Genomic DNA, 22,945 nt, shown 5'->3' on the forward strand with positions numbered 1-22,945 from the left:
AACTGAGAGTTGGCCCCTGTATTTCTTGTTTTCACAGTATCAGTATTAGCAAGAATGATTCCTTACTGCTATTTCATACAAGATACAAAACCATGCAACTTATCAGTGCAGTTTTCTTCCATGGAAAATTCACGTGTGATAAAATTATTTGAATATACTTTTCCTTCATCGTCAGTATGATAGATTGCAAAAATGACTATGATGAAACGATGCCCTGTATCCAAGCCTTTGGTGATGTGATTTTGCATCTCTTCCTGTCAAGAGGTAGGCTGGTCCTGAATCTGGGCTGACCTTGTGACTTGGCCAGTGGAATGTGGTGGAATGTGTCGGTTCCAAGGTCAGCCTTGAAGAGGGCTTGAACACTCCTGTTCTCTCTCGGGTCCTTGCCCAGCCACGATGTGGAAAAGCCTGGGGTAACCTGCTGGAAGGTGAGGAGGCCACATGGAGCAGCAACAAGCCAACCATACTGAGGCCACCCTACGGTTCCCAACCAACCCAGCAGACTCATGGCTGAGGCTAGTCAAGACCAGCAGAACTGCCCAGCTCAGCTCAGTCCAAATTGCTGATCCACAAAATTGTCAGCTACATAAATAGCTGTCGTTTTATGCCACAAGTTTTGAGGTAGTTCATGATGTAGCAAAAGCTATCCGATAGAGTACCTAATGGTAGTTATTTCCAAAATGGATTCTAGAAGAATAAATGTTGCGGCAAAGTGGTCCATTTCCAAAAATATAAGAATCAATACTACTGTTTTACACTCCCATCTCCCAAGGTGGGGATCTGAGTCAAAGACATTGAGTAGATGGGAAGAAACAGAAAAAAATTCTATATAGGTGTAGTTAAAATTCACTTTAAAAATGGCTCAAGAAAAGACTGTATAGCCTAAGAAAGGAACTTCGAGGAAAATATGTAGAATGAGATTTGTGGTCAAATTTGAGAACCTTGACTTTGAAAGTCCCCATCTAGTCCCCTGTCTAATGTTCTCTGTCTGGGGGACACAAAAGTGGAGAACTGTGGTAGATGCCCTCAGAGAACCTTTAGGAATCCAGCACTCTTTCCTTGCCTGCGATCAGTTACTCCCAGTGAAGGAAGAAAGAGTGTCTCTATTTTTCCAGTAACAGAGTAAACAATCTTATGGATTTTTAAAAAATTGTTTCAGATAGAGCTTGACATTGTATTAGTTGTTCCTATACTTGTGCTAAAGGGTTGCTGGCACTATAGCCATTTCCTAGAAAAAAGTCACCCTGGGCCCTGGTCCATGTCCTGACATAAACCTAGTTTCTTTTCTGCTTCTGTGATCAGTCTAGATAAATCTGCACAGAGCAGCTGTTTCCACTTGCTGACTTCACATGGACAAGTGTGCATTCCTTTGATCTAGTGCCTGTGGTGGTTTGCTGACTCACAGTTAGACCTCAGAAATCAATCTCTTTTCACTTCAATCGCCAAAGCAAAATTTTCTATAAATTCAACCGTGGCTCATGTAGGACCTTTGGCTTTTAGAAAAACCTTTGACTTCCCGATATCTTTTATTTTTCTAACCTAAATGATAAGGAAGCATCAGCATTAGTTAGTCTACTTCCTGCTACCCAGCAGCCGGAAGAAGCTGAACGAGGTGGAGTTTTTACTGGCCTCTGAGGGCAATATTTATCTGTTGACTCATTGTGTGGACATCAGAACCTTCCACGTGGGCAGCTGGCCCTGGGCAGGTATACGAAATTAGGAGGCATGAGCTGGCAGGGTGCTCAGAAGGTCCTGTTAGCAGGTACCATTCAATCTTTCTAAACGAGGGCTTTGACCTCTCAGTGACTTCCTTGTATTTGCATGAGTCCACGTGCTTGGTCACGACGTATTTTTCCATGACAGTGCTTTCTCTCAGAGAGAGAAGAGGACAGGAACAGAAGTGGCCTTACATTCAGCAGTATCCAGATTGCTAGTAAGAACTGAAATGTCTTCTTTCTCTTCGTAACAAACTCCCTTTAGATATTTTCTATTCTATGCAACTCAAGCAAGTACACACACTCACAAATATAGGGCTCCTGGGGGAGGGGGTGTTGGCAGGAGGTGCAGGCACAGGCCTGATGACATAGTCCCGTGACATTTTCACAGTCCTTCCTTTACATAGAGATGAAATCTGATCAAGATGAACGTGAAGTGTGGTCTCAAAGGAGAAAGTCTCTAGAGGACAGCCCTGGGCATGTGGGCGTGTGTGCATGTGTGTGTGCAGCGGGAAGGGGAACTCCATCGGCTTATCTGTGGGCTAATGCGACAATAAAGAATACAAGTATAGTCCTGCTGACTCACCCGTGAGAGTTCTTCATGTGACCCCGCTCCAGTGAGTGAATGAATGTGCAGGCATCTAAAGATCATGTAAAAACTATGCCTGTTAATTAATGAACTGTTGACAACGTCAGGTGACATGTCATAATGATGTTATGCATTTCTGAGCTTTGCCTCATATTTAAAAATAAGATACAGTTTCTACAATTGTAAGTATAAACAGGTGTTCGATATCTTGAAGCTAATAAAATATGTCTGTAAAGTGCTTATAGGATTTTTTTACATTTTTGGAGGCGTTATAGTAAGCAAATAATTTTGTACAGTTTGTGTATTTATATACTTAAAAGTTTTTAAGCTCTAAGAAGTGTAAAAGACAGTATGTAAGAAATGGTAATGCTGATTAAAGATCAAATAGATCTTTACATGAAGCAAATAAAACTGTACAACATGAAGAAAGAGAAAAAACACTTAAGGACAAGAATGGTCAAAACTCTGAGAATAGGTATAAGACGAATAAAAAAACAATCTCTGGATGTGAATAATTAATAGCTATAATCAAAAAGAGAAACTTGAGAATTATATGGTATAAATAGTAGTACCCCAAAGTCAGATTTGGGGGACAAGAGTTATATCTAATATTTTACTAGTAAATATTAAAATTTTACAAAATAGAAGACATAATTCTCAGAAAAGCTAAAATGAATGCACAAAGTTCTCAGGGTATCCAGGTACCTGTGAAAGTGTGTATGTGTTTTAGCAGCAACTGCTAGAGCTTCCTCTTCCTCTACGCAGCTGGGTCACTAACCATCAGGAACCTCACTACAGAGGGTCTAGTGTAGGAGAAAACTGAAGCTTAAAGGGGTTGCTAGCCCCTAATCTCATCTAATAAATGGCAGATTTAAAATTTGAATCGAGGCCTGAGTCTAAAGCACACCCTCCTCTATTCTTAACCAATGGACTGCCTTGCCTGGTTAATGAGATTGTTCAGTAAACCGGTTAATTCAGTTCCCTAATTAGCTTGGATTAAAAGCAACGTCCACTGTTCACCATAAACCTATGTGACTATAGCTCTAGTCAGTACTTAATTGGCTATGGCTGTGATTAAACACTTTGTTCTCATAACAATAACAACAACAAACAATAAGAATAGCAACAATTTTAACATCATCTTCATGACAATCTTTACTGAGAGCTTACTATCTACTAGGCTCTGTCCAATCACTTTACATGTAATAATATGGCACTGATCCTCACTAGAGCTATGACGGGGGGACTATTATTATCCTCCTTTTACAGACAATGGATCTAAGATAGAGTTACTAGTCTTGAGCTGAGATTAGCCTTTACCACATTTCAAATGTCAGAGTTTTGTGGGATAATAATAAGTATAAAACTGTACCAAAGGCTTGGGATGCTCATTGACAGAGCGTTCTAGCTTGCTCATGAGCACGCTGGGCTATAGCACATTGCAGTCTTCTATTCCCATCTCTAGTGTTTCCAAAGGCAGCCTGTGAGCTCCCTCACTGGCCTGCACCCCTGGACATAGAGCTATAGTCACACAGGATTATGGTGAACAGTGGGTGTTACACTTAATCCAAGCTAGTTAGGGAACTAAATTACTTGGATTACTGAACAATCTCATTAACCAAGCAAGGCAGTCCATTGGTTAAGAACAGAGGAGGGAGTTCTTTAGAATCAGGCCTAGGTTCAAATCTTAAGTTTACCATTTATTAGATGAAATTATGGGCAAGCAACCTCTTTAAGCTTCTGTTTTATTTTCTCCACTGCTAAAAGGCAAAAGGAATTAGGTTTTACCTGCAGAATGAGGAATTTAAGTGAAAAATCAATAGACTCAGGTTTCTCTGAGTCAGCATTTCTTATGTAGGAGTGTTTGCCAGGAAGGTTATAGAGTTCTCTTTTCCATAAACCTTCAAAACCATGACAGCACCTCATCAGGATGAAGGGTTTCAGTGAGACCTTTCTCCCTTGGAAGTGCAACCCTGGTGGTCTGTGGAGGACTTATAGGTGGTCCCTTTGGTCTTTTAGTAGTAAAAGTAATGACAGTCTTCTGTTTCCAACCTATTTGAATAACAAAGGATAATTTTTACTTAATGTAATTACTATCTTGTTTGCCACTACCCATATTCCAAACTTTATTAAAATACATTAGAAAATAAAGATGCTTCCATTTGGAAATTGGCCACTTCTCTGTTTCAAGGTAGCAGAGAGCCCCCAATCAAACTTAATATATATGTGAAACTCTTTAACATGTGTTAAAATGCATCAAAACCAATTACTTTCCAAGAATTGAAATATATAAGCAAAGAAACAGATGCAAAATAAGGAATGGTTACATTAAATGGGGAATTTATAAATCACCTTTTTGTGCCTGAGCACTAAATTTGATTTTAGGTCTAGTCTATTTTTTGTGGCAGTTCAAAAATATATAGAGAGACAAGTAAACAAATACAGAGAGCACAATAATGAATTTCAGGCATTTGTGGTGAGAGAGTAGGCCTGAGTAAGTGAAGTAAGTTAGGCAATAGCTGATTCTACCTGGAGCCATTGCTAGAGAAAATCCTCTCAGAGCTTCTGCTCCAGGGCAGACCAGACCCAGGAAGGAGTTGGAGAGCTGCTCAACTAGTATGAAATCAGATACAGACTCAATCCATCTATGCCGCAGGCTCACCAAACTACCTTCTGATGGTTAATATTGCCCATTGTTGCTGGAACATTCCATACAGGCAAGTGAGGAACCCTGGAAATTCATTCCATTACTCCACGAACATTGATTGGGTCCTACGTGTGCCAAGTTGTACGCTATGCTGGGGATACCATGGCAAATGAGACCCAAAGCTTGCTCTCAGGAAGCTTGAAGTTTACTAAACACACACACACTCACAATTACAGAAGTTACAATAAAGTATTATGAGAATCACAGGGGAGTGGAGGAGGTGTATGTCGGGAGGCCTGGCCTACGGGATGGAGAATTGTCAAAGAACAAAGTTGGACAGGAGTTAAAGACAGTAAAGGCACACTGTCTGCAGTTAACTCCTGCGGTAAAGGAAAGAGATCTCCCCGCAGAGCTGAGCTCAGTTCTGAATGCAGCAAAGACAGCTGGGGATTTATTGCTGACAAGCAGGGTGAGGGGTCAGTGGATGGAAAATTACCAAGAGGGACATCAAAGGTTGGGATCTTGCTAAACTGTCCTAACAGAGTTCTTGATAAAGGCAGGCCAAAGACTTAGACCTCATGGGTGAGGAATGAACGTGATGAGATATCAAGGGTGGTCAGATATCAAAGGTGGGGGAATCTCACTAAACTCACTTAGCAAGATTCTTGCTAAACAGGCCTCAGCAAGCCAAGGACAGGGACCAGGGACAAGGCAGACTCCAAAAGAGGTCGCAGAGGACCCTGTCTAAAGTTTGGCCAAGGCAAGAGTCTTTGGTAGAGTTCTGGCAGAAAGGAGTATTAAAGCTGATTAAAGCTTGATGAGGGTGTATTTTAAGCAGAGGGAAGAGTATGTGTGAAGGCCTCCCATGTGAGGTGAGCATGGTATATTTGGGAAAGTAAAAAAAGGAAATGAAGCTTGAGGCAAAGAGGGTAGGAAGTGAGTCTAGAGACATAAGCAAAAGAGATCTGGAGGCATTGTAAATCTTGACGTAAGGTCAGTGGGGGAGTAAATCAATTTGGTTTCTCCAGCCTACAGAGTGGAAGATAGATTGGAAGGGGCAAGACTACAGGCAGGTGTCAACCCAAATGACAGAGAATCTCTCTAAAAGAAAATATGTATCAGGAAACAAGGCATTGCAATGGCAACATTAAACTACGTGTGTATTCAGGGAGGTAAAGGAAGACAAAGATTTTTAAAGGGAAAATGAGGAGGATTACATAATTGTTTTGAGATAACTATCCCTGGCTACAAGGATCACTAATAACAAGGGTGATACCAGTCTGAGGTTGGTGCTGGAAAGGTGTCCTCACAAAAGTATTTTTTGTGCAACGTTGCAAGAGCCTTTGTGCATTGCAAAAAAAAAAAAAGTTATGGTTTTATTTCATTTAAAAATGATTCTGCTACATATCTTTATAGGATACATATGATGTTCTGATACAGGCTTATGATATGAATTAATCAAATCAGAGTAATTAGGGTATCCATCACCTCAAGCATTTATCATTTCTTTGTGTTAGGAACATTCTAATTCCACTTTTTTAGTTATTTTAAAGTATACCTTAGCTTACTGTTGAATATAGTCATTTTGTTGTGCTATCAAATATTGTTCATTCTATTTAATTATCTAAATATATTTTTGTACCCATTAACCATCCCCACATTATCCCCCAATCCCCACTACCTTTCCCAGCCTCTGCTATCCATCATTCTACTCCCTGCCTCAATGAAATCAATTGTTTTTAATATTTAGCTCCCACATATGAGTAAGAACATGTGAGATGTGTCTTTCTGTCTTGGCTTATTTCACTTAATGTTCTCCAGTTTCATTCATGTTGTTACAAATGGAAGGATTTCATTCTTTTTGTGGCTCTATAAAATTCCATTGTATATATGTACCACAATTTCTTTATCCATTCATTCATCAATGGGCACTTAGGTTGTTTCCAAATCTTGGCTTTTGTGAATAGTGCAGCAATAAATGTGGGAGTGCCAATATATACTGAATTCCTCTCCTTTGGATATATACCCAGAAGTGGGATTGCAAGGTCATATGGTAGTTCTATTTTAGAACTATTCTATTCTAGCTTTCTAGAATAGTAGTTCTATTCTAGCTTTTAAGGAACCTCCATACTGTTCCTCATAGGGGTTGCACTAATTTACATTCCCATCAACAGTGTAAAAGGGCTCCTCTTTCTCCACATCCATACCCACATTCATTATTGCCTATCTTTTTGATAAAAGCCATTTTCACTGAGGTGAAGAAGCTTTTTAGCTTGATGTGATCCCATTTGTCCGATTTTGCTTTGGTTGCCTGTGCTTTGAGGGTATTACTTAAGAAGTCTTTGCCCAGATCAGTGTCCTAAAGCATTTCCCCAATGTTTTCTTTTCTTTTAGTAGTTTCATAGTTTCAGGTCTTAGATTTAAGACTTTAATCCATTTGGATTTTTGTATATGGCAAGAGGTAAGGATGTACTTTCATTTTTCTTCATATGGATATAAAGTTTTCCCAGTACCATTCATTAAAGAGACTGCCTTTTTCCCACTCTAAGTTCTTGGCACCGTTGTTGAAGATAAATTCATTACAGATGTGTGAATTTATTTCTGGATTCTCTGTTCTACTGGTGTATGTGCCTGGTTTTATGCCAGTACAATGCTGTTTTGGTTACTATAGCTCTGTAGTATAATTTGAAGTCCGGTTATGTGATTCCTCCAGTTGATTCTTGTCTTTTGTGGTTCCATATAAATTTTAGGATTATCTTTTCTATTTAGGTAAAGAATGTCATTGGTATTTTGATGAGGATTCCACTGAATCTTTATATTGCTTTGGGTAGTTCGGGCATTTTAATGATATTGATTCTTCTAATCCATGAGCATGGAATATCTTTCCATTTTTTGGTGTCATTTTCAATTTCTTTCATCAGTATTGATAGTTTTCATTATAGAGATCTTTTATTTTTTTGGTTCAGTTTATTTTATTTGTAGCTATTATAAATGGGCTTACTTTTTTAGTTTCTTCTTCAGATTGTTTACTGTTGGCATATGGAAATGCTACTGATTTTTGTATGTTGATTTTGTATCCTGTAATTTTACTGAATTTGTTTATAAGTTCTAATTGTTTATTTGTGGAGTATTTAGGTTTCTCTAGATATAAGAGCATATCATCTGCAAACAAGGATATTTTCACTTCTTTTCTGCTTTGGATGCCCTTTATTTCTTTCTCTTGTCTGATTGCTCTAGCTAGAACTTCCAGTACTATGTTGAATAACAGTGGTAAAAGTGGACATCCTTGTATAGTTCCAGATCTTAGAAGAAAGGCTTTCAGTTTTTCCCCATTTAATATGATACTAGGTGTGGATCTGTCATATATGGCTTTTATCATGTTGAGGGAAGTTCTTTCTATTCCTAGTTTTTAAAGAGTTTTTATAATGAAGGGATGTTGAATTTTATTGAATGCTTTTTCAGCATCAATTGAAATGATCATATGGTTTTTGTCCTTCATATCGTTTTGCCTCTCATCTGTTCATACGGTGTATCACATTGATTGATTTGTGTGTGTTGAACCAGCCTTGCATCCCTGGGATGAATTGCACTTGATCATGATGAATAATCTTTTTAATGTGTTGTTGAATTTGGTTAACCAGTATTTAGTGGAGGATTTTTACATCTATGTTCATCGGAAATGTTGACCTATAGTTTTCTTTTTTTTATTGTGTCTGTCTGGTGTTGGTATTAGGGTGATACAGGTCTCATAGAATGATTTTGGGATAGCTTAAGTTGGATTGATACTAGTTCTTCTTTGAATGCTTGGTCGAATTCAGCAGTGAAGCCATTGGGTCCTACGCTTTTTCTTGATGGAAGACTTCATTACTGCTTCTATCTTGTTGCTTGTCATTGGTTTATTGGGGTTTTGGATTTCTTCCTGGTTGAATCTTGGTAGGTTGTATGTATCTAGGAATTTATCCATCCATTTCTTCTAGGTTTTCCAATTTATTGTCATATAGCTGCTCATAGTAATTTTTAATGATCCCTTGGATTTCTGCAGTGTCAATTATAGAATCTCCTTTTTCATCTCTGATTTTATTTATTTGGGTCTTCTCTCTTTTCTTCTTTGCCAATTTTGTTTATCTTTTAAAAACCAACTTTTTGTTCATTGATCTTTTGTATTATTTTTCATTTCAATTTCATTAATTTCTGCTCTGATCTTTATTATTTTTTTCTACTAATTTTGGGTTTAGTTTGCTCTTCTTTTTTTAGTTTTTTCAGAAGCATTGTTAGGTTATTTGAAGCTTTTCTACTTTTTGAAGTAGGCATTTATTCCTATAAACTTTCCTTTTATTACTGCTTTTGCTGTATCCTGTATGTTTTGATATGCTGTATTTCATTTTCATTTGTTTTAAGAAACTCTTAAATTTCCTTCTTAATCTCTTCATTGACCCAATGGTCATTCAGGAGCATGTTATAATAATTTCCATGGGTTTATATAGTTTCCAATGCTCCTTTTGTTAACAATTTCTAGTTTTATTCCATTGTGCTCAGACAAAATACTTGGTATTATTTCAATGTTTTTGAACTTTTTAAGATTTGTTTTGTGGCCTAATCTATGGTCTATCTGTGACAATGATTCATGAGCTGAGGAGAAAAACATGTATTCTGCAGCTGTTGGATGAAACATTCTATAAATATCTAATAGGTCCATTTGGTCTATAGTATAGGTTAAGACCAATGTTTCTCTGTTGATTTTCTGTTTGGATGGTATGTCCAATGCTGAAAATGGAGTTCTGAAATCTCCAATGATTATTATATTGGGGTCTCTCTCTTAGCTTTGATAATATTTGCTTTATATATCTGAATGCTTCAGTATTGGGTGCATATACATTTAGAATTTTTATATCCTTTGCCAGAATTGACTCTTTATCAATATATAATGACCTTATTTTTCTCTTTTTATAGTTTTTGTCTTAAAGTATATTTTATCTGATAGAAATATAGCTACTCCTACTCTTTTTTGGTTTCCATTTGCATGGAATATCTTTTTCCATCCTTTTATTTTCAGTCTATGTTTATCTTTATAGGTGAAGTGTCTTTCTTGCAGACAACATATAGTTGGTTCTTTTTTTTTTATCCACGTCATGTTTTTTCATTGGACAGTGTAGTCCATTTACATTCAATATTATTACTGATAGGTAAGGACTTATTACTGCCATGTTGTTATTTGTTTTTTAATTTCTTATTTATCTGTTGTAGGTTTTTTGATTTCAGGTTACCAGGAGGTTTGCAATACACATTTTATAACCAATTCTTTTATAAAATGACAATTCTGCTTACTAACAAATAAACAAGCAAAGAGAAATCTAACAGAACTTCCACCCTTTAACTCATCCCCCACCTACTTTTTAATTTTTTGTTGTGTCCATTCATATCCTTTTATACTATCTTTCAAAAAGTTGTTATAGTCATTTTTGATAGGTTTGTCTTTTATTCTACTCAAGATATATTAATAAATGGTTTATACACCAAAATTATAGCAATAGAGTAGTCTGTATTTGTGTACTTACTGTTACCAGTGAATCACATACCTTCAAAAGATTTCTTATTGTTCATTAACGCCCTTTTCTTTCAGATTGAAGAAGCTTGTTTTAGCATTTCTTCTGGGTAGGTCTGGTGTTGATGAAATCCCTAAGCTCTTATTTGGGAGCCTTTATTTCTCCTTAGTGTTTGAAGGATATTTATGCAGGATATAATATTCTAGGGTTAAGGTTTTATTCCTTCAGCACTTTGAATACATCATGCCACTTTCTCCTGACCAGTAAGATTTCCACTGAGAAGTCTGATACTAGACATATTTAAGTTCCTTTAAATGTTATTTTTTTTCTTTTTTCTTGCTTCCCTTAAGATCTTTTCCTTATCTGTGACCTTTTGAAGCTTGATTTTTAAATGCCTTGAAGTAGTCTTGTTTGGATTAAATCTGCTTGGTGTTCTATGACCTTCTTGTACCTGAATATTGACATCTTTTTTTGAAAGGTTTGAAAAGTTTGCTGTTGCTATTTCTTTGAATAATCTTTCTACCCCAATCTCACTCTCTGCCTCCTCTTTAAGGCCAATAACTCTTAGATTTGCTCTTTTGAGGCTATTTTCTAGACCTTGAAGGTATGCTTCATTCTTTTTTCTCTTCTGTTTATTTTCAAATAGCCTTTCTTCAAGCTAGTTCTTTCTTCTGCTTGGTCAATTCCACTGTTGAGAAACTCTAACACATTTCTCAATTTGTCAATTGAATTCTTAAGCTCCAGAATTTCTGCTTGGGTTTTTAAAATTATTTCAGGCTCTTTGTTAAATTTCTCTGATTTCTGAATTCCTCCTCTGTGTTGTCTTGAAGTTCATAGAACTTCTTCAGGACAACTATTTTGAATTCTTTCTCTGAAAGGTCACATATCTCTATCACTCCAGGATTGGTGACCTTATTTAGTTGGCATCAGGTACCTTATTTAGTTCATTTGGTGATGGTATGTCTTCCTAGATGTTCATGATGCTTGATGTCTTGGCATTGAAGAGTTAGGTTTATTTCAATCTTCACTGTCTGGGCTTGCTTCAACCCATCCTTCTTGAGAAGCCTTTCCAGATATTTCAAGGAAATTGAGTGTTGAGATCTAAGTCTTTGGTCATTGCAGCCATATCAGCACTGGGTGTGCCCAAAAAGCCCAATAATGCTGTGACTCTTGGAGACTTCTGGTGGTACTGCCTTGGTGGACTTGGGTAAGATACTGGAGAATTCCCTGGATTGACAGGCAAATTCTCTTACTCTTACCTCACTCTCTGTGCTGGGCTGCTGGGGTTGGAGGAGTAATGTGGGCATTCCCTCATGGTCACCAGTGCTAGGTCACACCTGAAGCCAGCCCAGTGTTACCCAAAGCCCATGGTGACTGTTGTCTGGCTAACTCTGATGTTTATTTAAAACCCTAGGGCTCTTTAGCTAGCAGGTGGTGGATCCTGCCAGGACTGAGTTCTTCCCTTCAGGGCAGTGGGTTTTCCTCTGGTTCACTGTAGGTTAAGAAATGCCATCCAGGAACTAAAGCTTTAGGAGTCTGCTTGGTACAAATGTAGCTTGATTATATAAGATGTTAATAATAGGAGAAACTGGATGACAGGTATATAAAAACTGTCTGTTCTATTTTGGTAAATTTTCTGTAAATCTAACGTTACTTCATTTAAAAAGTTTGGTTTTTAAGCAAAATGTATGTCATCGAGAACCCTCCAACTCAAAATAAAATCAATGGGAAATCCTCTGGGCCTTTGAGGACTGCAGCATATTATGAAAGTACAGTGGGGCCTTGTTTCCTAGCCCTGATGTAGAAGAAAGTGTACCATAGAGTTAATTTTTTAGAGAATTGAAACTAACCCTTCAATCACAAAAAAAAATGTTGTTATTTGCAGCTATTTGTTGATGGCAAGCTTTCAAAAGCAGATGACAATATTCACTGCCCTCTGAACAGGGGACACAAGAGTAATTGAATCCTTTCTGGGTGAATTAGGGTCACTAGTGTGAACATCTGTTATTACATTACCTCACAGGAAGACTGGGCCTGCCTTTCATTTTCCCTACCATGGCATGGAGTCGGAAGTGCAGGACCATCTGCCCACAGCTAAGAAATAGTTAAGGGAAGGCCCCAGAAGATTGATGTAGACTAAGAATAATACAGGTATTTATGCAACCTCAGATGAGCCAGCCCCGAGTAGAGAGTATTTTCCGCCTTCTTAAACAAACTGTTTAGCTGAGGAGAGTAACTATCAGCTGATTTTTCTCATTTTTTTTCTGTGCCATTTCATAGTTAGTGAGGCAACCTCTGCATGCAAAGTGTACCCTCCAGCCAATGACTGAAGATAACTCGTCTCATTCCAGGCGTGGGAGGCAGGTGGAGGTGAAAGTTAACTCATTGATATTTTCAGGAGGGATTTAAATTGTGACCTTTGCCAGCTCTACTTAGAGAATATTTTCTTTGTTAATATATCAGAGGGGGATTATTTTGTTCCTACTGCATGAAGAAGTGTCTAATAAAGCCAAAGAGGCAGTATAATGTGGGCCTGCCAGAGAAGTAAAGGGAGGAAAGGGGATTAAAATTAAAATGCTGCCCCCAGCAGTGGTGTTTCCTACCAAGTCTCTCTCCTTGGAAAGACCAGATCTCCCTAGAACCCAGTAAGTGCCCACCCTCTCGGCCCAGTTGAGAGATGGGCCCCTCTTCTGAAAAACGTACTTCACCTGCTCTCTGTCACAGCTTGTCATTCAGCTAACCCACCAGCCTTCACTTAACCCGACAGGAAGATGGGATTTAGAGTACCTTCCAACCGTATCTGCCCCTGGCTATTGCCTCTGCAACTCCAATGGAAGCCCTGTGATTACTGCTGTCTCCATTTAATCTCTCTCTTCATCATTCACATCACCTGTTCAATGCCAGTCTCAAATATTTCTGGACTAGCTGCATGTAATAATCTCTCCAAGCAACCCAAGGAGGCAGTAGGTGGCAAGTGTCAAATTATTAGTAGTCAGGAGATATGAGGGGATTTTCAAGAAGCTTCCTATAGAATGTCTACTTTGCCACCTGTTTGCTCAGGATTCAAGGTTCTATCAGCTTGAGTATATATATATATATATATATATATATATATACACTCACATATATATATATACACTCATATATATATATATATATATATATATATATATATATATATATATATATGACTAAGTACATATATGACTAAGTTGTCTGAGGCTAGAGGTTTTGGCCTGAAATTAATTTTCAACCAACTAATCTTGAGGAAAAATCTGGCTATTTTAATGTTCACATTCTTTCTCCATTCCTCTAGGAAAGTATGCAAAGGTACATATACTTCATTTAGGGCAGGGTTTCTCAACTTCAGTACTAGCCACATTTGGGGCCAGACTAGTCTTTGTTACAGGTGGCTGTCCTGTGCATTATAGAAACGTTGGCAGCTAGAGTTGCTAGAATTAGCAAATTAAAATATAGGATTTTTGGTTAAATTTGAATTCCAGATAAATAACAAATAGTTTCTTCAGTATAGGTATGTCCTGTGCAGTGTTAGAAGTAGCCCTGGCCCCTATCCACTAGATGCCAGGAGCATGCCCCACCACCACCAGCTGTGACAACCATAAAGTCACCAGACATTGGCAAATGTCCCCTGGGGGAGCAAAATTGCCCATTGAGAACTACTGATTCAGGATAACAAACAGAAAGCTATACATCTGAATGCCTTTATCTTAGCTTTCAGTAGAAATAGTGTCTCTGATGCAGTATCAATGAAAGAGTTAGCCATATGAATAATTCTTCTGTAGATCTTGCTTAAACCATTTTGGAAACATTTTTTATTCTGTTTTTAATGTCTGTTGGGATCAATTCCCTTTAGGTTTTCATGTCAGGTAAATGCTTGGCTTTTTTTCAGAATTGCCAGGCTCACTTGGATCAGTTAATGTAAATTATGAAACCTGTCATATTTTTCTTTTTTCCTTAACTGCTTGAAAGCTTAGAGGCAAATTTAATGCTCTAAGAACCATCTAAGATCATGTGGCTGGTATTTCTTTTAAACACAAATGTACATAATGGCTTTTATAGGACACATGTATTTTAAATTCTTTACAAATATAAAATTTTAAAATTCATTCTATCACTGCAACAACACCATAGGTAAGTACTATTATTATCTTCCCTTTTAAGAATAAGGAAACAGAGATACTTTGTTGTTGTTGGTATTGCTATAAATTATTTTGTCTTTCATCATCATCCTTATTTATATGTAAGCCTTGTCAGACTCTGGAAGTTGATTGGTTATAAGTAAACACATCACATATCTGTATCTCTTCAGGTCCCCTCTGCCTTACCTGTCTCTTGTTCCAACTGCTGCTTTGGCGACCAGCTCCGACTTCTTCCAGTCACACCCTCCCAGAGCCCAGCCTCATGCCCATGCCACAAGTGTCTCACTTCCCATCCTGGGCTTCCCTGTTAACCCCCAAGGTATGGGATGCAAGGGACCCCGCTTCACATCCCAGAGTTGCATAACTCATAATTTATATCTCACGGTCAAAATGTTGCCAAATGGGAAATGGAAACTGATAGATGAATCTGTTGTTTTTTCACTTCAAACAGACTGCTTGGCAATGTTGCTTCTCAGAGGATGGTCGTATAAGATAAAGTAATCAGTAGCACTTAGTGGCAACCAGCTCAGTTATGCCTGCTCACATTTGTCTCTCTCCTTCCCTGCCTCACTCCCCTATCTCTCAGTTCCAGTCCATGGGATTAAGCTCCCAAGTAGTAGCAACATAGCACTGTCAAGCTCTGCTTTATTAGGAATCCAGACTAGACAATTACAAATAATTGTAAATAAAATCACACTGAATGGAAGTGTATCTAGTTATTTCCACTAACTTCAGAGTCAGTAATATTTATTGTGGTGCAATCAGACTACAATTGTGGAATGTTGTCCCTAGAAGGACCCTACAGATAATGAGGTTGACCCCATCATCTTTTTAGTTGAGGACACCAAGACCTAGAGAGAGAAGGGTGTTGCTCAAGATCACATGTTCTATTAGCAGTGTGTGAATATAGTGCAAACATTTATTTAGTGCCTACAATGCCAGATATCCATATACATTACAGGCAGTCCCTGGGTTACAGAGGAACAAGATATATTCCTGAGAATGTCTTTAGGTGGGATTTGTAACCCGGGTATGTAACTCGGATCCCTGATGAACAGCGCATGTACGACGATAATAATAATGCTATAATGGCTCATATGCGGTAATAGCAATACAGTAATACTGTAATAATAATACTATCCCTATACTGCAATGATAAGTTACAAAAACTATTGTGCTCTTTTTTTTAATTCAAACAAACATAAGAACAAACTCATACAAAAAGTCTAAATAGAAGATAGGGGAAATTTCAAAGAAGAATATTAAAAGTTAACACTACCTAATGTTGCATCAATGTCTTGCTTACTGGAAGGGGCATTTGCAAGGCAAGAAGGTAGCTGACATTAATTGGAAGATGATGGAGATGGTGCAGGAGAGGACGGAGTGGCTGCTGGGGAATTGGAACATACTACTGAAGTCAGTTTCTTGAAAAAGGTATCTAGGGTTGTTCACATAGCCTTTTTCTTTTTTTCATCATAAATGGCCTTGTAACAACTGCATTGTAAACCTTTGGAAACTGTTCTGTGTTAGGATTTCGCTCCTCAAGCTTAGCAAATCCTGCTTCAATGAGATGAAAGGCTTCAGCTAATTCTTTTGTCATAAACGCTCTCGGCTCTGGATCTTGCTATTCTTCACATTCTTGTGTTTCTATCAGCTACTTCTCCATCTATCTATGAGACCAGCCGCCAGTGTGAAGATGCTGAGCCAACAAACCGCTTATGCCACGCGGGTTTGTTTACATGCATGGAAGGAACTAGTTTCTGAATTGTTAATTTAATTATTTAATTATAAATTATCCTTATGGGGAGCCTTGGGAGCCCGTTCATAGGTACAGAGTGCTGGAAGTTGGGTTGTCCGCAACCTGGGGCCTGCCATGACTTCACTTCGTGCTTGCAAATTGGATAATACTATCACCCCCACTTTATGTATTAATATAAGAAACAGAGGCTCAGAAAAAGTGAAGTGAAATGTTCAAAGTGACAACATTAGCAAACAGAAGAATCAGGTTTACACCAGGGATCCAAACTCCACGTGTCTAGGTCTTTCCCCAGCTGCCTCCCATGGTCAGGACGTGGGTCCTGGCTTTCTGGGGAGCCCAGTGGAGAAATGACCTGGGCTTTGGAGGAAGATGGGCTTGAATCTGGGTGCTAGCTCCACCACTTACTACCTTTGTGGTCTTCAGTTACTTAATTTCTCTGAGCCTCCATTTTTTAATTCTAAAAATGGGGAAAATAACCTCTCATGATTGTCTGGCTGTAAAGAAGGAGATAATATCTGTAAATCTCTCACCACAGTGGCCACTCACAGTTAAGGGTTTAATGAATGTTAGCCAGAATCAGTTCTCTGGAATCAAAGATGCCTTCCAAAAACACCAGCTTCTATTTTGTAGGTACTTATTAAGTGCCAGGCATGGTACTAAGCATTTTCTACAGAAAAAAGAATTTGTTCTAAGTGTTCTGACCTCACTAAGGGAGGTAAGATGAAGGGAATGCCTACTAACACCCAATCTCTTGTTGCCTCTAATAATATAGTTCATGACCTTTTGCTATTTGTGTACTGCCTTTTTGAACTTTTCCATATCTGTATAATAATCTTAAAAATTAAATTCATAGTTTAGTTTTGTCCAAAGCAATAATGCTGTAAAGTTATAGGTTTGATGTGTTGGTTATATATTTTTTCTTATACACATTAAGTGTGTCCATTACTGTTAAAATTAAAATGTGTAATTATTTAAAATACTACAGAAAAAATATAAGATAGAAAGAACAAGATTGGTAAAATGCTAATCATTGTTGAAACTGGATGATGGGTATCCGGGCTTATACTTTTCTCTAATTTTATGTATCTTTTGAACATTTCTATACTAAAAAAAGTTTAAAAACTAAAATAAAACACACTTATCACACCCTAGGGTGGGACTTGAGAATATTCTCTTACGGAGACCTAAAATCATCTCACATTTCCCAGAAAAGCAATTGGCACACTTTGGGAAACACTAGCCCATAATACCCACTAAATGGTCACTATCATGGGACAGACACTTAGGTTTTATTCTTCCTCATAGGCTGTGTTTCTGGGCTTGGAACAACTAGTCACATAGTTAAATGCCCAATTAAAGTTTGCTGAATCAATGAATGAATGATTATCAAGCCTGTTACCTTCCTTGTGGCTTTTAGTTCTGTCCCCTTAGATGCTATAAACATCTCCCTTAGGAGATGGGCAATAATTAACGTGAAAATTTTCCCCACAAAATGATTAATATTGTAGAAAACAGGCTGTTCTAAGGAATTCCTGCTGTTTTTCCTTTACTGTTATGCTTTTTGCCTTCTGTTACTGTGAAGAACATACCTAGAAAGTTTCCATAAATTTCCACAATCACATGTGGTTGGCATTGGACATGTCTGCTAAATGAGATTAAATGTATTAAATGATATTACTTGGCCACTGGTTTTTATGTTCTTTGTCAAAGAATCTCTTGCCAGATGCTAGTAAGAACAAGCTGCAGAGCCATTTGTCTCAAATGGCTTATGTGACATAGGTTTGGGAAAAGGAGAATGGAGTGAGGTGACCTCAGAAATGAACCAGTGTGTTTTAAGAGCCTGACATGTACCAGTAGGCCAACATCAGCCACAGCTGCTACAAGCTGTCCCAGAGCACACCTTCTCCTGCTCATACCTGGGCCAAGCAAATACTTCCAACTTTTCACAGATACTCTATCTGGAATATTCTGGGATCAGAGTCTGGTACCAAATTAGATATCTCAATTAAAGGTCGAATATACTAGAAGTCTAAAATCTATTCCAGGAGAATAGAAAGGCCTTAACAGGATCACTTCTTGTGTATATAATGAGATATCCTAAAAGACACTAACAGTGTGCTTCTTTATTATGTATGTAAAGCAATTGGTATTATGCAAAATATGGTTTCAAGTTATAACATCATTTTTTTCTTTTGCTAGAGGATATGGGCCAAATTTCTATTAAATGTCCGTATGCCTTTTAAATGTTCTTATATATTCAGTGCAACTGTTTTGAATACAACAATAAGAAAGATTGTAAGACTAATTTAAAGACTCAAAATAGCAGAAATGATAAAAAAAAAAAAAGTCTGAGAAATTAGAGCAGCATTTCCACTCTGCCCCAACAAATACTCCCAAAATAGTTATTCTGAAAATAGCTTTCTCTCTTGTTTATAGAATGAGAACAAACCATCACATTATTTTTACGGATCTTTTTAAGAAATAAGATGGTTCAAGAATGGGTAGAGAATGAAGTGGAAGCATGGTTGGTGGCTCAGCAGTCTCAAAACAGCCTCTACACACATGGGCCCCATATGATGCATGGCCTGATGTGTAGTAAGGCAGTGCAATGGGACCACCCAAGACAGAACTAAGGATCTATTTCATGGCTTGTGGAGTAAACTGAACCCACAGCATTTTTCCCAAGAAAGCAATCAGCAAGAAATTGCCAACATAAAATTTCTGCATCGAAATAAAGTGCACATGGTCCATAAACAAATGAAAAGATGCCCAATCTCACCGAAAACTGAAAAAATTAAAATTAAAATAGTGCTTTCTCACCTCTCTGGTGGTCTGTTCAAATAGCCTCCTAACAGGTCCTCCTGCTTCCACTCTTGCAAACACAGCAATCTTTTAAAAACAAAAAATCTGGCCATGTCTTTCTGTTAGGTAGACAGTGAGGATCTCTGATTCCTCCTGGGGACAAAGGTGCCACCCCCCCCCCCAGGACCTGCCACACCTGAGGGAGGAGGGAACACCCTACCAGTCTGCCAATCAGAACTCAGCACGCCAACTGCAAAAGAATGCAGGGGTACAACAGGGTCTGGAAGGAGACCTAGAACAATCTTGGGCTAATTATCATGCCATTAACTTAAATCCACATTGTGGTTCACCCCCCAAGTGGGCTTGCAGAGCAGCTCATGGGAAATCCATATGTGTTGTAAAACTCAGGTTATAACTCCCAACTGTCCATCAAAGTGGTTCAATGGTGATGTTTGAAATGTGAGGAGGGTCCAGCCTAGACACTATGAAAACAGGACGCCAGACCATAACCAAGGCACCTTTTTGTTATGACACGGGGTCCATTTGTTGTCTGTGGCAAATGTATCTTGCTCTTGCTCTGTGAACCTATATCTTGCTCTTGCTCTGTAAATCTATCTTGTCCTTCCTCAATAAACTTTGTTTCACACTTGACTTGCTTTTGGTACATCTGGTCATTCTTTGGCCAAGAGCACTCCAAGAGCCAAGAACAGACTGCTCAAAACCTTTCATTGGCTTTCCAGTTCACTTCATATTAATAAATATATTTTAACATATTTCATGTTATACTGTCATTCCGTAAGGTTTTGTATGTCAGTACATAGAGATCTGCCTCCCTCTTTTTAGGCACTGCACAATATACCACAGTATGGCTAAAGTTCATTTAGCTATTCTGTTAGTGAACATTTAGATTGTTAACAAATTTTTGCTGTTATAAATAAGGCTGCAGTGAAAATTGCATATGAACTTCCTTGTTATGTGAGAGAGTTTAAAGAGGATACTAACAAGTAATTAAAAACAATTAATATCTGTTGCAAAATCACCTACCAAACTAGCTGTTCTGGTTACACCTCACTGGTGCAGTGTGAATACCTATTTACTGACTCACACCTTTGTCAATATTTGCTTCTAATTGCTCTATACTGTTCCACTGACGAAGATATTTGTCGATTCCTGCAGACTCATACTATTTAACTCTAAGAAATTCTTGTCTGTTCTGTAACTATTTCTTTAAATATTGTTTCTCCATGCTTTCCATTTTCTACTTGTGCACTCTTGAAATCTACACTTTGTGTCTCTTAATCGTCCTTTCATACATAGCATCTCTTCAGCCCTTTGTATTGCATTCTGGGAAAATTCTTTGGCTTCATCTTCCAACTCATGGATTTGCTCTTCAGTAGTATCCATTTTTAAATATGAGTGTCGCCTGCTGGATGCACCATCTGGGGCACGTGTCCTCAAGGAGCTGCAGCTGGCCCCCTGGCCACTTGGCCCCAGGGACGCGCCAGCCAGGTCCAGGTCCGGAGAATACTGCATGTTGTGGTCCCCCGACCTGAGCTCCAACAAGTACACCGTGTCTTTGCACACCATCAAACCCTTCGAACTGAACATCTTTACGGCGAGGACCTGCTCAGGGACTATGCTGAGGGACACAGAAATCTGTGTGCTGGCCAAGACTTTCACTGACCAGAGGGAGCTCATTCCAGATGCAGCCATGGCTTCACTGACCCTCCATGAGCTGAGCAATCTCACCCAGTCTCACTGGCCGCCGGCTGGTTTCCCTAGGGCACTTCCACAGGCTGACGCCCTGATCATCAGACACACCTGGCGATGAACCTGCACGTGCCCTTCATGTCATCAAGTAACTTCTCACTGTTAGCTGGATTCATCTAGCCAGAGGCCAAGCCAACAACCTCCAATTCAACCCTCCCAAACTGTTCCGTGTTGATGATCTGCCCTTATTAAGCAGCTGAAAGATTAGGAAGCCCAAATGCAAAGGACCCTGGAATATTACCCAAAAAACCCAAAAGCATGTTGGAAACATTCTCTGTAACAGAAACCAACAAGATCTGGCCCTATGTATGTGCTTTCTACAAACAAAAGTTCCATAAATAAACTAGAAACCATCAGTTACTCCATGAGGAAAAATGCCTGTAATTAGCAAGATGAGCTGAACCGCCTCCTTCTTTTCATTTAGAAGCTCCTTGTTCTAAGAATCCAGCATGTATAAATTCTTTGAAAATCATATTACTTTTATTTCTACTGATTTTATTCTGGTTACTAATGATGTACCAAATGAGTCAGATACTAAGATTTATCTTGTGAAATTGTCTAATGTGTTTCATCTAGTTATCTTCTATGGGTGTGCAATTCAAAAACATTGGAAATGTCTAAACTTTTAAAAATTCTTTCAGAGTAAAATTAAAATAATAATTAGTAGTAATATAACTTTTGTTCAGTATGAGTAAGTGATTGATAAGGTTGCCATATTTTTCAGGATAAGTGAAAAATTACATTATACTAATTCAGGGAAAGCATCTCATCAAAGACTTTGGCATAGCCTGATGCCAAAAAAGATAGCGCAGGAAACACTGTATCTATAAAATTCCAGAGAAAAACAACTGGATTTACAGGTCAGTTGCAGAATGCAAATTTATTGCTGCCTTTAAATAAGAAACCTATAAATTGGCTATAGAAGATATATTTGTTTTATTGTTAAACATAGCTTCAGTTTTCATACTCAGAATTTTCAATTTGCTGTAAAAATGTATCAAATAGCGTTTAGGAAAATATTACTTTGATGTGACTTGCTTTCTTTTGAAAATACATGTGGACTGAGTGATATAACATACATTAGATATTGACATTATAAGTTCTTGGATAAGCACTAAAGTTGAATGAATTTTCTTCAATTGCAAACGTAATTGAAGCTGTGTTTTCACATGTTACTCAGGTAAAGAAATGTGCTCTTGCCAGCTCTCCTTTTGATCCAAATATACAATGTGCTTTGATGAGTAACAAATTAAAGTTTTTTAAAAAAGCAGCAGCACAAATAAGGGAACACTATGGCACTACATAAAATAAACATATGTTGGCATTAGGAAATAGAAATAGATCAGGCACACCAGGGAGAAAATTTCCTTGAGAAACATAGCAGTCATAATTAGTAATAGGTGTAGCAATAAAAAGCCTTTGTATGACAGATTAAAATGTACCGGGCAAGTAATTGCACTTATGGAAGAAGTTTTTAAAATAACTCTCAAAGAAGTTGATGCCTGTTAGTATTCACTGATACCCTATTTGAAGGGGAAAAATTCTGACTGTGTGTATAACCTGAGCAGCTATTTTAAAATCATTATTTTAGATTCCTTAGTGAGGTTACGAATATGCAGTGAGGCAATTTGCGAGATGGAGGAGAAACAACTTCATCTTGAATTGTGTATTTCCTCTTACTTTACCTAGTGCTAAATCAAATGACACAAATCCATGTACAAGCTGTTATTAACTGCCTTTGAAAATCTGGCCACTTTCACTCCAGGCACTTAATATACAAATGCCAGCAAGTGTTTCTTATGTATTTAGAGGAAAAACTTATTTTTCTTTCTTTTGATTTTATTATTCACTCGTTGAGTTTTCAAAGTGGACCAAGTCTTTTTAAAAGGATTACAGAAAACATTTCCTTCTTTAAAATACTTTCTATAATGTCTTATTGGAATATTAAAATCATGTGCAT

At 38.0% G+C, this 22,945-nt stretch overlaps 1 long non-coding RNA gene across 1 annotated transcript; it reads left to right on the forward strand.

Annotated features, from left to right (window-relative positions):
- The first annotated feature begins 1,874 nt into the window (after positions 1 to 1,874).
- On the forward strand, positions 1,875 to 18,935 carry LOC142873755 (uncharacterized). The gene is made up of 3 exons (XR_012921722.1): positions 1,875 to 1,933; positions 15,967 to 16,088; positions 18,850 to 18,935. It is a non-coding gene; the product is annotated as an uncharacterized LOC142873755 (long non-coding RNA).
- Positions 18,936 to 22,945: the final 4,010 nt, after the last annotated feature.

Source organism: Microcebus murinus, chromosome 11 (assembly GCF_040939455.1).
Source record: "Microcebus murinus isolate Inina chromosome 11, M.murinus_Inina_mat1.0, whole genome shotgun sequence".
Classification (NCBI taxonomy): Eukaryota; Metazoa; Chordata; class Mammalia; order Primates; family Cheirogaleidae; genus Microcebus; species Microcebus murinus.